At 45.8% G+C, this 12,413-nt stretch overlaps 1 protein-coding gene across 1 annotated transcript in view; it reads left to right on the forward strand.

The window, feature by feature from the left end:
* The window catches only part of grik2 (glutamate receptor, ionotropic, kainate 2), a 538,314-nt gene that overhangs the window by 70,926 nt on the left and 454,975 nt on the right, over positions 1–12,413 (forward strand). The window lies entirely within an intron of this gene.

Consider the following 12,413-nt stretch of genomic DNA (forward strand, 5'->3'; position numbering starts at 1 on the left):
GAGACATAACAGCATATCAGAAATTCAGGCAGGCTCTGCTCATGATTTTATAACCATTAAAATGAGAACTGCTGGCAGTATGTGCTCTCATTTCTAATATGTGCTTCTGGCAGATGATTTTGCCAGTTGAGAGCAAGTGCTCGAAAATTAAGACCTCCATGTAATCATCAAAGCTTTAAATGCATATCTATCTTTGGAAACAATTTAATAATTTACCACAAAATAAGAATGCAAAAAATAGTGAAGTTGTCTACTTGGAGACACCTCAAAAGAAATTGCAATTTTTTTTAGATTTTTTTTCTTTTGCTGAATTTCTTGATTATGACCTAAATTAGTCTCTCTCCAACAAAATAGCTCATGAATACATTCACACATTCCATTAAGATTATTCATTTTAGTAGCTTGGTATTTTCCAATTTTCTTTAGTGGATTAATCATCCTACAATTTTATGGTGGGATGGAATTAACACTACAACTCTATATCCATAAAAATAGTGAGTGACAATTGTAATTTAAAGAGAAAGCGCCCAAACCAAATGGCAGAGAAGTCAGCTGAATCTGCACATCTCCTTCGGGCAGAATATCGTGCTTGTCGGGCGGGCGCGCGCCTGACCCGAATGAGTGTAAAATGACGTGCGATGGCGTCGGGCGAGCGCCACGCCTAATAGTCCTATTAAAGATCTAATTAAATGAAATTTTTTGCTGCCCGTCCAACCTTACGGTTGGCAGGCAGGCAAAAAGGCCAAGCGGCCTTTGGATTTTTTGCGAAACCTCATCCATGGGCAGGATGAGGTTTCGATCAGTCATTAAAAAAATGATTTAAAAATTTTCAAACTAACTTCTAACATGTCCCTGTGACAGATTCACATGAGGGGACAAGTTATTAACATTTTTAAAATATTTCTTTTTTATTTTCAAAAATCTCCATCTCCCTCAGGAATCTTTTCCAGCATGCACCTGCATGCATGCGTGAACTTCTGTGCTCGCCCTCCCCCCCTACAGGGAGCATTGAGCACTGCAGCAGCATGTGTTTCGTGCTGGGTGGGCCTTAATTGGCCTGCCAGCATGAAATTGCGGTCGGGCCCCGATCATGGGTGGCAACCGTGCCCCCGGGCCCTCCTGCCATCCCCTCCCTTGTGTGTAACTAAAGAATAGGATTGGCCAAGACCATTGGACAGTTTGCTCTCCAGGCCAGGAACAGCTTGAGCATGGGAGGCCTGAGAGATAAAGTGGAGAATATAATAATAACATCGCATTGTTAAACCTAAAATTATGCCAGAAATATTGCCAGAGGGTTGGCAATAGCAGGGTTTGCAGTATCTGTGGAGAGGGAAACAGAGTCCAATATGACGCCATCAGAACTGGAGAGAGTTAGAAATATGATGGGTTTTATACCATTTTTACTTCCTTTTATTACATCTTTTTAAACATTTTTACATTTTTAACTTACCCTCCCCACCTCTGGTAAATGTGCATTCAAAACTGAGCCGGGGTTGAAGTGTTAGGGATTTAATGTTCTTTATTGTAGTATTTTGTATGATTGAAGAAAGGACATAATTGAGCAAATCTGTATCCATCTGAGATAAAGCTTGAGAAACATTAAAAAAAATCACATGACACACAACTGAAAAAAATATCAACTGAAGGGAGCTTTATTTAGGATGTTTAAATGTAAATGTAAACTTTGCAATCCTATGATTAGGGGGCAAACATTCAGTGGTTAATTATCAGTCTGAGTACTTCGAGCATTGTTAATGCCACTTTGCATATTCCAATATTGTTTTAACTCAGTGTTAAATGATTCCCACTAATGAACAAAACCAGCAAAATGCCAATTATCAGGAGGTAAATCCAATTAGTTTAATTAACACTACATATTCTAGTCTTTTAAAAACTGTTTTTATGCCAGTATAATAAGGTACAATTGAGTGTGGGCTTAATACCATTTGACAAATGTCAAAAGCACTTTACGGCAGTGTTTATACAGTGGCCAATACAACTATTACACCAAGGAGGAGTGAGTGAAATGGGCAATAAAGGCATTGACAAGAAAGGCTGCAAAAGAAAGTTGTAACCTCAGGGCAGACTCCACAAGCTTTGAATGAATATCTTGACAGCAAATTTGGAGATACACTTGAGGAAATTATTGAGAAAGGTAAAACGACAATTACAAATAGAAAAGGACCTAGTGCCTCCAACACCTATGCCTGTGGCTATTAATATAACAGCAATCATTGATTTAGTTTCTTTCTTGTGCTGCTGGGTCTTTCCAGACATCAGGAAGAGATTACAAGTAGCTTTGGTCCAATGCACCACCTTGGCATTAAGGAAGTGACTGATGCATTGTTCCAGAGGTCTGGCAGCTACATTTGTTTCTCTCAAAGTGTGGAAAGGCAGCCTACAGTGTCCAATGCTTCGCAAAGTGATGTTCTTCAGCAGTTGAAGGCAGACTTCCATTCGGTGGCGATCAGCCTGAATAGCATCTACAAACTCAGGTAGAAGCGTTCTCCATGATCTGCAATCAGTATTGATTGGATAGTTGGCCCCAAATGAAAGAAAGTCACATGGAAAGCAGCTTTGCAGAACCACTCAGAATTCATGACTCGCTGAGCATTCAGTTATTGTGTCAATTACGTTTCCTCTGTAGCGAACAGCAGTTTATTCTATTGTTCAGAATAGCTTGCAATACTCTCCAACATTTGGTCACTGTGCTGTGCAACATCATTGGACATAATCTGCGGCTGCTCCAGGAAAATAAATAGTACTGACAAACTGCTTAGTAATAATGGTGCCATTTTTGTCAGTAACTGGATCTGTTTCTTGCAAAGGGGGTTGATTGAGGGAAGGGTGGTTGCAGGAGTAATGAAATTAAATGATTCCTGGGATGGCAGGATTGTCGTATGAGGAGAGATTGGGCCGACTAGGCCTGTATTCACTGGAGTTTAGAAGAATGAGAGGGGGTGTCATTGAAACGCTTAAAATTCTGACAGGGCTGGACAGACTGGATGCAGAGATGATGTTTTCTCTGGCTGGGGGGGTCTAGAACAAGGGGTCACAATCTCAGGATATGGGGTATGCCATTTAGGACTGAGATGAGCAGAAAGTTCTTCACTCAGAGGGTGGTGAACCTGAGGAATTCTCTACCACAGAAAGCTGTAGAGGCCAAGTCAATGAATATATTTAAAAAGGAAATAGATAGATTCCTAGACTCTAAAGGCATCAAGAGGAATGGGGAGAGAGCGGGAGTATGGTATTGAGATAGAGGATCAGCCATGATCATGTTTAATGGCAAAGCAGGCTCGAAGGGTGGAATGACCTACTCCTGCTCCTATTTTCTGTGTTTCTATGAATGAAGAGCACAAGGGCAACTATCATGGAACCATTTAAACTATTTGGAAAAGAACAGGGAGTTAACTGCATATAGTACAAGGCTAAAAGAATGAATGCTAGACAAACAGAGAACGTGGAACCCAATGGCAGAAGAAGAGATATGGGGGAGAATTTTCCCCCCATTGGGGGGGGGGGGGGGGGGGGGGAGGTGGGGGGGTGGCGGGGGGTGGGGGGCGTTGCGTGGGGGCAGGCACGGACCCAGTCGACACCCCCGATCGGGTCCGCGCCGCCATTTTACGTGGCCCGTCCAGTTGCACGGGCGGGAGGAGGTTCCCTGAGCCGGGGCCTGCCCTCTTTCGCGCATGCTCAGGGAGGTTAGTTTAAGTTTTAAACATCTAAATAAAGAAAATAAAAACATTTTAAGACATGTCCCCTCGTGTGACAGTGGCAATGAATTTAAAAAAAAAATTTTATTCAATTTTTAAGCACTGCATGATACCTCATCCCACCCGTGGATGAGGTTCCATGAAAAATGCGAAGGCTGCCTGGGCTCTTCGCCTGCCCGCCAACCTTAAGGTTGGACGGGCAGCTCAGTTTATTACTTTAATTAGTTTTTAAATGGCCTTAATCGGCCTTTGACAGTTCGGCAGGCGTGCAGCCAGCTGAACTGAAAATCAAAATGACGTGTGGTGATGTCGGGACACACGTCCGTCGCCACCACACATCATTTTACGCCTTGGCGAGCGTGCCCCGCTCCTGCTCACCGAGCTGAAAATTCTGGCCATGGGATTTAGTTTTCAGCACAGTCAGGCAAAAGGAGAGGCAAAGTAGAAGTGTATGTACATGAATGCCAAAAGCAATTGTAGCAAAATGCCTCAACTAAAGACTTGTAGCAGTTGAGTAAATGTCAACTTAGTTCAGTTGCTGGTACTTCTTCCTGCTAAGTAAAAAGACTGTGGCCCAGATTTTCGCCATGATGGAGCGCCTCTTGGTCGTTGTGAAATTAGCAGAATTGCCCAAAAATCATAAGTCCTGCCCCGAACATGGCACTTCTTATTTTCACAGGGGCAAGCATGGGGGTAGTTTGCGTTTGCTTCGACTGAAGTCTGATTTTGGTAGCCCAGAGGTGTGAACCCCGAAATGTGCAGAGTAGGCCTGGAAAGAGCAGGGCTAAACTTTGTGGATTCATTTGGATAGCCAGAACACCCCTTTGGAGAGTAAAGATATCCCTGTGGATCTGGTTTTGGTACACCTTTGGGAGAAACCAGCTGCCTTTTGGTGAAGGTCAGGTGCCCTTTGGAAAGAGTGCCATTTGGAATTGTTAAACACAGACACGAATGTGCGTAAAAAATGCATAAACTCATTAGCTGTCAAGCTCATTGGAATTGTCAATAGACCTGTCAAAATCACTGTAAAAAGTGCCAGGAGGACCTATCAAGTGGACCTGTCAAAGTGTCAAGAGGACCTATCAAATGGAGCTGTCAATGCATTTAAAAGTCCTGTCCTTTGAATCTTTGAAAAAAAAATGTCTGGAGTATTAAATTAAATCATTGCTTGCTATTTCACTCTGTCTGTTGACATAAGCCTGAGGGCTTCCATTACTGGATATTGGGAAGCTCGCCTGATGTCATCGCGTGTAATTTTACACTCAGTCGGGTTGGGCCCGCCGATCTCAATATTCTGCCCTGGGAAATCTCCCCTGAACAGTGCCAGGGAATTTTTTGCACCAAGCTGAGAGGACAAACTGGGCCTCGATTTAACATCTGGCCTGAAGTATGGTACTGAAGGAGTGACGCATTGATGGTGGTTCTGTCTCTCGGCTCTCACATCAAAATGGGACAGTTTTAACCCTGCCGGCTTCAACTTTCATCTGCTCAAACACACCTGCCCAAAGCCAGTGCAGTCTTTTTAACATATGCATGTCAGGTGTCGATGACATCACCCACAGTCTTTGAGGAAAGAGATTCCCAAATTTTTCTCATCCTTTGTGCGAAAAAGTGCCTCCTAGTTTTGCTCCTGAATGGCCAAGCTCTCGCGTTAGGCTCTTGATTCCCCACCAGAGGGGAGATTTCTTTGTATTTACCTGATCAACTCATCCAGATTATCCCTCAATCTCCTGTACTCAAGGGAACGCAAACCAAGTTTATGGCAATCAAAATGCACAACATGTTCTGGAAAGATAGAATAGATAGGAATTGAGGGAATTTTGTTTCAGGAGGGGACTGCTGAGAAGTAAAGGAAGTAGATACCATGGAAAGGGAAATCAGGGAGGAATATTGAAAGCCTCTCCGGAACTCCCAACTTCAGCCAGTGTGCAAAATGAGCTGGAGGGTCATGGTGCAAAGGGAGCTAAAGTAGCACTAGAAGATTGCTACTGGCTTTCAGCTCAGAATAAAAGGGAGGACAGAATAATTTATAAAGTTGACATGTTTAAAATAAAAAGGTTCTTCTTATGTGGAATTTCAACTAAGCAAATATAAATTGTGATTGTCCAAGTGGCTTAGAATCTTGAATTAGCAAATGCAATGCAAAGCAAGGTTGACACATGATTCAGTACGTCAAAATTTGCACAAAGCTTTGACCTTTTTTGAGTCATGGCATGTGACTCCAACAGCATACAACAGCTTCCCCTGAGCAAAATGAGGAACAAATTCATAGCAAAAATGACCCAGTTTTGATTTAAAAATATGAATCTAATAGCTTAATAAGATGATAGGAATGAAAGTGGGAAGAAGCATTAGTATCAAAAAGCTCAGAGAGAAAAGAATGAGGGTGTCCAATGAAAACTTCAGAAACATTTAACCAGAGTGATTTGCAAGGGAGAGAATCAAGGAATAAACTGGAAATGACTCCAGCTGCAGGCAGTCAACACAGAATCAAGGGCTCTTCCAGTACTGTGAAAGCATGGGATGGTCAGAGGAGAGATAAAAGCCTTAACTTGTTCTAGTAGAGTTGAAACTGAGGATGAGTAGAGAATAGAGAATATACTTAATGCTTATTTACTTGAAGTGCTCACTAGAGGAGATTACAATGACATGCCCTCCATTAATGGAGATAAACTACGCAGATTTACAATTTTGACATCAACATGATAGAGCTCTAAACAGATTTAAAAGGCTTGACCAGCAAATCTCCTGGGATGGGTTTCATCCTAGGATACTAACAGAGAATTGAGATTAAACTTGTGGAGTGCTGAGAACCATCACGTGAGAGCGATTGAATACTGGGGAGACTAGAAATGCGTTAGGAATAATATAGTGCCTACCTTCAAAGGAAGGAGACAAATCCAATCGAGGGATCCACAGACCTATTAAATCATAGGTCAAACATTGAGAAAATAATGTAATTAATTCTGAATACCAACAGTATGATAAGAATTTTCCTACAAGCTTCAAAGGGCATGATCTGGCTTGAAGAATCTTCAAATTTCTGAGGACATGTCATCCCAAGTGTACAATGGAAATGTACATAACATGTTTTAAAAAATTCTCTGATAAAGTTTTTAATGGAAAACTGCTCGGAATGGTAATTCATGATTTAAATTTAGAGGTGCACAGGAAATAGCCTGAAGGAAAGGTAGCAGTGAGAACTTGGAGGAGTGATATGGCGAGAGGAAGTAGTGAGATTGTCGTTGGGCCATCTCCTCCTAATACATGCTAATGATTTAGATTCATCCACGCAATCAACCTTATTAGATTTTCAGACGATTCTGTTTTTTCACTTGGGTCAGGGTCCTGCAAAAGGAGTTGGATAAAATGTATAAATGGGGAGAATAGTAATACATAAAATTGAATGCAGATGAGTGCAAGAGCATACTGGAAGGAAAATTGATGCCATAAATATATGATGAAAGAAGCAAAAATGAAAGCTTTGGGGTGTGACTGTAGGTTCAGCACTGACTATTATCAGATGATGTCATACAGATAAACAAGCTATCTGCTGCCTTTTTGATTTTGATTGGGTCATATGGCTGAAATTCACTTTGGCCAATCTCAGCTTTAGTTTGTGTGCAGAATTTTCTATTTGCTCTTCTCAGTCAGAAAGGGCTAGGCACATTACATGCATGTGGTATTACCCACCTGATATGTCTGTATACTCTCTGCCTAGGTAACTTCTTATGCTGAAGTGCAGTAAGAGGAAAACCTGCCTGAGAGAGTTAAAAACGAAATTGAAAAGCAGTCAACAGTGAATAGCTTGAATGAAAATAAAATATATGGGTCCCAAATTTCTGCAAATGTTTGCTTGAAATTCCATGTGTTTCCATTTCTGTATGTGCTGCATGTTGGCGATCACCTGACAACAACTGTGTGCTCTGAAAACAGAGCCTTATTTCCTGATGGCATATTCTTGTTCTTACTTTGGGTGAAATCGTCCATGCCTGCTGGTCTGCTGGTGTCGGGTGTGTTCGGCGGTATGAGCAGACAATATAGCGAGAAGGCCAAAAATTGGTTTCACAATGTTGTGAAATCAGTTTCTGATCGTCTGCTCAGCCCGTCGATTGCCATCGGACATGGGAACCTCATTGTAATATGTCTGCATATCATTATAAGGCCAGCCTGCTGGGATCATCCCCACCCCCTGCTGGATTGTCTGCCCAACAGCATGTAAAAGGTGTAAACTTGGTGGGCTGCACTTTGAGGGGAACTCAGAGGTGAGTGCGCAGTAACGTCGCGAAGTGCTCGCACGGGCTGCCTGTTGGACTTCAAGGTTGAGGCGCGTTGGAGGCGCGGGGACAAGGGCTGCCCTCGGTTCAGGTGTATTGGAGGCAGGGGGGTCAAGGGCTGCCCTGCAGTTGACTTGGGGCTGGGGGCAAGGGCTGCCCTGCATTTGAGGCAACTTGGGTAGGGGGAGCAAGGACTTCCCTGCAGTTGAAGGTAGTGCGCAAACACTTCTGGATTGGGGGAGAAGGGGAGTGGCCAGACATTAGTGAAACCTTGTATAAAGTGACCATCCCTCTACAGCTGAGACAGTTCAGACACAGCCACATTGACATGCGTGGAGCCAGGCCTCTAGCTCATCTGCCCAATCAAGCAACGCAGAGGCGTGCCAGTGCCACCAAATGCTCCAGAGCTTTTCACCTTTCAGGCTGAGACTGCAAAATAATGAGCATTTTACAGGACTGCAGACCAGTTGGACGACTGGGCAAGTTGTACAATCTCTTTGCTAAAGCTGGCCGTGGAGCAGTCACTGCTGCAGGCGCTCACAGCCCCTTGCACTGTCAGCATCCCAGTTTGGACCAGTCTTCCCCATGGTTAAAGCTAACAGTGCAGCCTTGCAGTGTGGGTTAGGAGAATGCCTGCGCCTGAGCTGAGAGCACAGCATGCAGTCCAGTGGGCAAGGCTGCTGCCAGTTGGTCAGGTGGAGTGGGGCAGAGGTGGGTGGGGTTTCGGGTAGCCATGAAGCGCACTAATCTCTGGCCATCCAAGTGGCGGCTAGCATTCTCCGGGATGTGTTAAGGGGCCTTTAGTAATAACCAAGAGAGGTTCTTAGTATACCCATGTGTCTCTCATCCTTCAGGAGGAGTACATCAGGAACATGGAGCCTGGTGAACTAGCTGTATGCCTCTTGGCATACAGAGAGCAGAGAAGAGAGCGGCGGTGCTCCTGGCTGGGCAGAGGGAGGAGCAGCACCCTCAGGAAGAAGGGGTGGCTGTGGCTCCCGCACACGCTGCTGAAGAGCCACAGCGAGCCATCACTGGTCGGCGCTTAGCTAGACCCAGGGTCTATAGAGCCCGCCTTTCATTCCTGCTGATGACTGACAACTAGTGTCGCCAAAGACTGCACCCATCCAGGAAACTGGTTGGTCATATCTGTCAGCAACTGCAGGATTTGGCGCCGGGGTACATGGAGGGCATCCACTGCCAGTGGCAGTGAAAGTGACCGTGACGCTCAATTTTTACACCAATGGCTCCTTTCAGGGCTCCACAGGTGACCTCTGTGGGATATCACAAGCCTCCACCCACAAACACATCCATGAGGTCACAGATGCTATCTTCACAAGGGCAAACAACTTTGTGCGTTTTATCTAGGTCCAAGACAGCCAGGATGCAAGAGCAATTGGATTTGCCCTGATCTCGGGTTTCTCATAGGTGCAGGATGTGATCGACTGCACTCACGTGGTGCTCAGATCTCCATCGCAACAAGGGGTCAACTATGTCAACCACAAGGGATTCCATTCGCTGAATGTGCAGCTGGTGTACGACCACTATAAGCACGTCCTGCAGGTCTGTGCATGGTTCCCAGGGAGTGTCCATGACTCCTACATTCTCAGTCAGTCACAGATCCCTGACGTCTTCCAGGGTCCACAGAAACTGCAGGGATGGCTCCTTGGGGACAAGGGCTATCCACAGAGGACGTGGTTGATGACACCCGCAGCCATGCACCATGCAGCAGAGCGAAGGCATAAGGAGGCTCATGCTGCAACTTGCAGCTTGGTGAGGCAGACCATTGAGATGCTGAAAATGAGGTTCTGGTGCCTGGACTGGTCTGGTGGAGCCCTGCAATATAGTCCACAGGGGGTCACACATTGTCATTGTCTGCTGTGCCCTTTACAACCTGGCGCTGCAACGGGGAGAGGATCTGGCTGAGGAGGAGTGGGAGGAGCTGGAGGTCTTCTCTGATGAAGAGGACGTCGATGGGTTAAGGATGAGGAGGTCCTCAAAGGCAATGATGATGGCAATGAGGCCCTTGCACTGGCCAGGCAAGGCAGCCGTGCTCGGGAGGCCCTCATAGCTACTAGATTTGTGGAGGATGATGACGATATGCAGTGAGGAGACACCATAGATCCTTACATTGCATCTATGAATGTTTGACTCCAGTCTGGATTATGGCAGCACACCTACCCTCTGTGAGAATGCTCCTGTCAAGGAGATGCAGTGGAGGCCTTAATAGTCGTTCGATTCCAGGATGATGATGACGACATGCAGTGAGGACACTCCATAGATCTTCACATAGCCTCTGAGAATGTCTGACTCCTGTCTGGCCAAGGGCAACTCGCTTGCGTTCCGTGATCAGTGTCATATCATAGAGACGCAGCCATGAAACTTTAGAAGCATCTGATCCTTTGTCCGCCTTCAGCACCCTTCAGGAGCACAGTGTCACTGGTAACAGATGCTGAAGAGATGGGGGCCAGCCCCACCTTAAAGGTGCTGAGAGCACACAGAGAGAAGGACGGAACTCTGGCATTCTGGCAGCAATGACAAGCACCATCGAGGCACAGGCATCAGTAATGTTTCCAGTGAATGTGAGGCCGGACCATCACTTTGGTCTGAAGGCTGCACAAAACACAGGGAAGAGGCTCTGGACTGAGACAACTGCCTCTATCTTGTGCAGAAAGATTTCACATCTGAGTGACACAAACACTGCCCATCAGAACAAGGAGCCATTGGCAGGGAGACATTCTTGGGAGTTTACTTACAATAATGAACATTGAGGATTGCAACAGACATCCCTTCGTGATTGCTTCCCAAGTTTGCTTTTGCAGCTCCAGAAACTGAGGTATGGACCGAGTCCAGAAGCTCGTCATCTGACTCGGACTCAGCAAATTTCTGGCTTCCAGAAATCCTCTGAGTGCTGGAAACCTGGGAAGTCCCTGCCGCCACCTGCTGTGGATCAGATAGTGTGATGCGCTCACCAGATTGTGATCCTGAGGCTTCTTTAAAGCTAGGTCCCGCTGAGGCGTGTGTCTCTGCGCTGGTGGAAGGTGTGGGTAAGGGCTGTGACGGGACTTCAGGGAGGGTTTCAACGGATTCCTCTTCTGAGCTTCCCTAGGGGCTTGATTGGAGGCCCTGGGTGGTTGGCTGTCTTGGTAGTTTCCCAGATGTGCCTGCGAAAGCAGGGGGAAATAATTAGTGTGTGGCAGTGGCCTGTGAAACAGGACACATCACTCACAGCATGGTTGCCTGATGGATGTTGCACTTCTGGATCTTCACTTGGTTAGAGCACCGATGACCTCACTGTCAGCACAGGAATGGTCCAGATCCTCGCCGGCCAGCTGAATGGCTCTGTTTTCAAAGTCTGTGAGGACCTCGATTTCAGTCATTCCCCCACCGGTCTGCGACCTCTCCTTCTTGTTGTCTGCCAGCTTGTCCTGCATGGATAGAGATGGAGAGAGTGTAAGCAGGATGCCTGCCAGGCCAGATGATAACTATGCCTGGCACGTCTGGGTGGTGAGTGGTCCCACGGATGGGATAAGGACAATGAAGATGCGTGTGAGAGAGTGAATGGTGATGTCTCTTGAACCGGCAGTGAGTGAGGGCCCTGTTGGTGTGTGATGGACTTGTGAGTGTGTGAGTTGACAGTGATGAGAAGAGTAACTTACCTGGTGGAACGGAGGAGATCATTCATCCTCTTGTGGTACTGGGTGACAGTCCTCTTTTGCAGGGTGTTGGCACTGATCACCACTGTCACTGCCTCCCAAACCGGATTGGTGATGTTGCTGCCCATCCTGTGCCCAGAGCGGGGGTAGAGGACATCACGGCGGGCCTCCACTGCATCCAAAAGGCACTCAAGGGATGCGTCATTGAACCTGGGGGCTGCAGTCTTTTTGCCTTTTGGGGCCCATCCTGTCTTCCGTGAGGCAGTCATGGGCTGGAAGCACTGAGAGGTATACACGCGGCTGCCCTTTAAATGTGGCACCCAGCGTGATGAAGCGGCGAAGTGATGGCGTGGCGGGCGAATGAGAGCCCGCCCACCATGGAAATGGCATGTTTCCCAGGAATGCATAATTAATGCCGCGGGTTTGGGACAATACGGTGTGAGAAGCTGCCATTGCGGCCAGCAGGTAAAACTTTGTTTTTTCCTCCTGCTACCTCACTTAGTGCAAATCTGGTATGATTCCGCCCTTTGTATCATCTTTCTCATTGTAGTTTCGTATGTCCACATTTATAATGGAAAAGGCTGATGTAAACTTGTTGTAACAACAACTTGCATTTTTCCAACATCGCTAACATAACAAAACATCCTAGATACTTTGTAGGAGCATTATCAAACAAACTTTGACATTGAGCTACATATGGCATTATTAGGATCGGTGACCAAACACTTGGCCAAAGAGGCCACTTTTAATAAATATCTTAATGGAGG

Source organism: Cetorhinus maximus, chromosome 5 (genome assembly GCF_964194155.1).
Source record: "Cetorhinus maximus chromosome 5, sCetMax3.hap1.1, whole genome shotgun sequence".
Taxonomy (NCBI): domain Eukaryota; kingdom Metazoa; phylum Chordata; class Chondrichthyes; order Lamniformes; family Cetorhinidae; genus Cetorhinus; species Cetorhinus maximus.